The sequence below is a fragment of the Chaetura pelagica genome, unplaced genomic scaffold (genome assembly GCF_000747805.2).
Source record: "Chaetura pelagica isolate M959 unplaced genomic scaffold, ChaPel_1.0 scaffold356, whole genome shotgun sequence".
Classification (NCBI taxonomy): Eukaryota; Metazoa; Chordata; class Aves; order Apodiformes; family Apodidae; genus Chaetura; species Chaetura pelagica.
This window is the reverse complement of record NW_009953964.1, coordinates 5442638-5447115: the sequence shown is the minus strand read 5'-3', so window position 1 is coordinate 5447115 and position 4478 is coordinate 5442638.

Sequence of the window (4478 nt, the reverse complement as noted above, 5' to 3'; positions counted from 1 at the left end):
GTGCTCACAGCCGCTGTCAGATGCTCGTTGCCAATGGTTTGCTCATGGATCAGGAATTAACAAGGCCTGGGTTTGGTTTACAGCTGGGGTTTATTGAGGACACTGGAGGGCTTTGCATTTGTTTGAAATAGGCTGCTGGGGGAGTTTGAGATTCCAAAGCATTTAATGAAGCTGAAAGGGATGAACAGCTAAATGCAGAGCTGTATACTTGCTGGTTGCTTTCACTCCAGATGAACTGGATCTCCAGGGCAGCAGAATGCCATTTGTTCACCAAGGCTTAAAGAAATTCCTAAAAAGAAATAATCAAAAGGAGTTATTTGTTTACTACATGCCTTGTAGTAATAGCAAGAGGCCCTGAATAGTGCTGCAGACTCCATTACAGTGGCAATGTCACATTCATGGGGTAGTGAGGGGAACAGCTCTACTCCTGCCTCCAGGTGCTGGAGCAGAAGGACCTGTGGCCTGCCAGGCTGCTCAATGTTGATATTTTACAGGTGGAAAGTGATGTGTGGGGCCATGGAGGGAGTCCCCATGGCTGTGGGTTTTGTCGATGCAACTTCCATAACTACATCTGAAGCTGGAGGTCTGAGGTGTTTCATCTTGCACACAGGTGGCCTGGTGGTGACAGCCTTTCTCAAAGGCTTTGAGAAAATGGAAAAGGATGTAAATGAATTTTCTTTAAAGCTTAAGGAGAACTTGCTATTCTTTTTCAGCTACCTTCGAAGGACCCACATCTCAACTGCGAGTGGCACAATGTCATGACTGTGATGCTCACCAGGGTGCTCATTAAAGTCCTGTTCTCTGAAACCTTCTGCTCCTTAAACTCTACTCACCTATGCACTAGGAAGAGCTTTTCCTCAATTGTTAATCCAAAATGGAAATACCTGATATATTGAAAGGTCAGCACAAGACTGATAGCTTTTCCTTTTTTTTTTTTTTTTAGGAATATTTAGGGTTTTTTTAGGCTGGATGAAAATTTTCCATTTTCTGATTTCCAGTCAGGGCTGATTTCATACTGTCTTTATCTCAGAGACAGGACAGAAAATACTTTCACCTACTACCAAAATACAGAAGAAAGTAGTGAAGAATAACATTAAGAAAGAAAATTTGGCCTGTTTGCAGGTAGAGTCCACCAGACTGGGCTTATCAACTTTTTCTGTTTACCAAAGGTAGCAGATGTGAAGATACAAACTGATTTCTCAGGGCAGAACAGGCTATTCTTTAGAAGGGCCCTGTCCTGATGAACGATTTCAAATTATGGAGATGTAATTCTTATAGAAGAATTTTTGGGTGGTGTTTTAGTGGAAAAAGCAGATGATAGTCAGAAATCATTGATTTGCAAAATAGTTCTGTGTTAGTTTCACCAAGCCACCTCCTGTTTTTCTACTTCAGTTTTCTTTTCTCTAGAATGAAGTCTGGTATTATGCTTTGATGTTATCAGACTTAATTAGGCTGCTCACCAGCCGGTGACAGACAGAAGCAGCTCACTGGTGAGGCCTCACATCCATTATACTTTTTTTTTTCTGGTGGAGCACATTGGGCATTTTTAGGGTAAAATGGTAATGAAATCTCACCATTGCCTTAATGACAACACGTTTTGCCAGGTTTTTTGTGCTTAGAGCTCTTGTCTCTCTTTAGACGATGGGATGATGACCTTGCAGGGAGGGTGCAGGTGGCTATGCTAAAGGCCTGGCCAGCTTGGGGACGTGTCTCCTGAGCTTGGCTTGAGGTGGCCTTGGCAAGCATGGCTTCGGCTGAGCACAACGGTGGAAGCAGGAGAGGAAACAGTCTGGGGTGGATCTGGAGTAGGAAAACCCCAGATAGATATTGTAACTGGTATAGAGTGATAAGTGCAGTTGGGGATGGTGTTTTTTAGGGTGAGGGAGAAGCAAATTGTGTTTGCTTTGTGGAGGGGAAGAACCATGAAGTAAACAGAAATAGGGAGGTGGACAGAGGTGTGGGGACATGTGAGGTCACTGTGGAAGTGCGAGAGACAAGGGGATCAGTGACTGCTCCCTTTGTGGCAAGAGAGGAGACAGGGAGTTACTGGAGAAGAAGCAAAGGCAAACCAAAGAGGAAGGAAAGTTGCTTCATATTTGTAGTGGTTTTCTCTTGCTGAGTGAGGAAAAGTTCTGGGTGGAGAAAGCCATGGGAGCTGGCAGCAGAAAAGGAGACCTGGATGGATGAACAGGGAGTATTTGTGAAGTAAGGTTGTGAAAAGGCAGATGCTAGATGCCATAAAACTGATGAGGAAAAAAGTAGAACTGATACAGAAAAGACCCAATCTGCAATGGGAGAAGTGGTTCCTGGATGCCAGAGGTGTTCCACCAATGTGAAAAAGGAAATGGATGCTGAAGATTATCACACAGAGCTTCATGATTGGAGAAAGGACAAAAAAATTGAGGGGGAAGTAAATGAAGTATGAAAAAATGAAAGACATTTGTAACAAAGATAAGGAAAATAAGGCAGAAAGGATGGGGCTGAGAGTAGGCAGATAGCTGGGAAGTCAAGTGTGATGGATGGAGTTCCCTCCACCCTGTTCAGACCAGGTTGGAGAGGGGACACTGTGACAAAAGGAAGTCAGGCTACTTGCCCATCTTTTAAAGAAATGTCACCTCCATTGTGCAGAAAGGAAAAAACCTGACTCCTCAGTTTCTAAGGAGGTTTGTGGCTTATCTAAATCAGGACAGAGAGTCATAAGGTGAGGGGCAGGGTTTGTGTTCTCACTTAGAGCTGAGCACTGGGGTGATGAGGTCCTTCAGGGAGAGAGATCTGTTTCTAAGGTCTGTTTCTCAGGGAGATCCCTCTCCATTCATTCACAGCAAGCTGGTCCCTGCAGAGCTGTGCACTGCTACAGCTGCATTGCTCCTCTCTGGCAACTAGCTGGGGCACTTCTCTCCCATAGGCAGATGCTGCATGTGGTCCTGCAGCACTTCCAGCCTTCGAGACCTTACCTGTTCCTTATGCAGGTGGAAGGCACAGAAATGAGGAGGGAAGATGCAGGTGAAGTTGCAGAGCTCTGTGTCTTATATTGGTGCTTTATGATCCTGTTGACTGTTTGCACTGCAGATTTAAACTGAAATTTGTCACAGTGTCGGCCCAAGCCCCTCCCCTGCTGTTGCAGCATTGGTTTGGCTTCTTGCTACATTTCCCCTTCCAGTGCACCAGCCAGTTTCCCTCCTTAGAGACAGTTTAATGCCTAAAGGAGAGGGGCGGGTTCTCCCTTGTTTTGCCCTTCCTACCATGATATAAGTGGATATATGATATCACTGCATCAATAGGTGGGACCAGTTGCTCTAGGCTGATCTCCTTACAATCTGGCTATCCACCAAGTTACCAGTCCAGAATCTGTTTTCCCACCCTCCTCCTCTCCTTCAAGCTGGTAAAGGATCTCTGAGAAGCAGCTAGAGGGATGAGAAATGGCTTTGTGAGAGGGGGCTGGCTGAGCAGCCCCTTGTCCTGGCGAGAGGCACTGTGCCCTGTTTGCAGAAGCACGATGCTGTTTGCCTTGTTGCCTGGTGGCTGCTGTGATATATTTATCCTCTTCCTGAGTTGAGTGAACTGCTGTTCCCTCATGATGCAAAGTTCAGATGAAGTGCCAGAGCTTGTGGGCTATAAAAAGTAATGGCCCAGCCCTTGTGCCAACTGCTCTGCAGGAGTGGCTTGTGCAACGGGGGATGCAGAGCCTGTGTGGGGAGCAAGGGCTGTGTGGGTGCTGTGGGGTCGGCTCTCCAGCTGAGCAGCAAGCTCCTCCTGTGATGTCCATGCCAGCTGTCACTGCCTGTGCAGGAGTGTGTTGCTGGCATGCTCCTTGCTGAGTTGTCCCTGTGTGTGGGTGACGTGTGCACAGGATGTGTGGTGACCCCTGGACTGTGTGTGATGTGAAGGCAGGGAACAGTCCTCCTTGCTGAGCACATAGTGAAGGTGGCCATACTAGACCAGGGGCCACTTAGCCCCTCTCTGAGGACACAGAGGGTAGGAGAGGAACCAGTGGGGTGTGTTCTCCCATGTGAAGGTAGAGCAGCTGCTTTCCAGCAGTCATACCTGCCCTTGGAGTTACTGGTTGTGCTGGGAACCCTCTGCATGACCCTCAAGGGTCTCACATGAGAGAAGGCTTTGTAAGACCATGATCTTTCCCTGTGCCACCAGGAGAAGTGTGCGTCCCCTGGCCATGCTTTAGCTCGCCATCAGCCATGGGGAGCAGCTGCCCACGTTGGTCCACGTGTTTCCGTCCTGCCCCCCCAAGAGAAGGGGCTGTTTGTGTGGGGCTGAGCACACAGGATCCGTGCTGGAAGAGGCCAGGAGCAGAGGGACCGTGTGAGCCTTCCTGCCTGGCTCCGTTCGGTGACGTTGGCGCCGCAGGAAGGAACAGCAAGTTCCTGAGGGGACATTCCTGCCATAGCTGCGTGGAGCCGCCGTGGCCCCCTCCCTGCCGCGGCCCCTCAGCACACGAGCCCGTCTCCCGCCGCTATTATTGC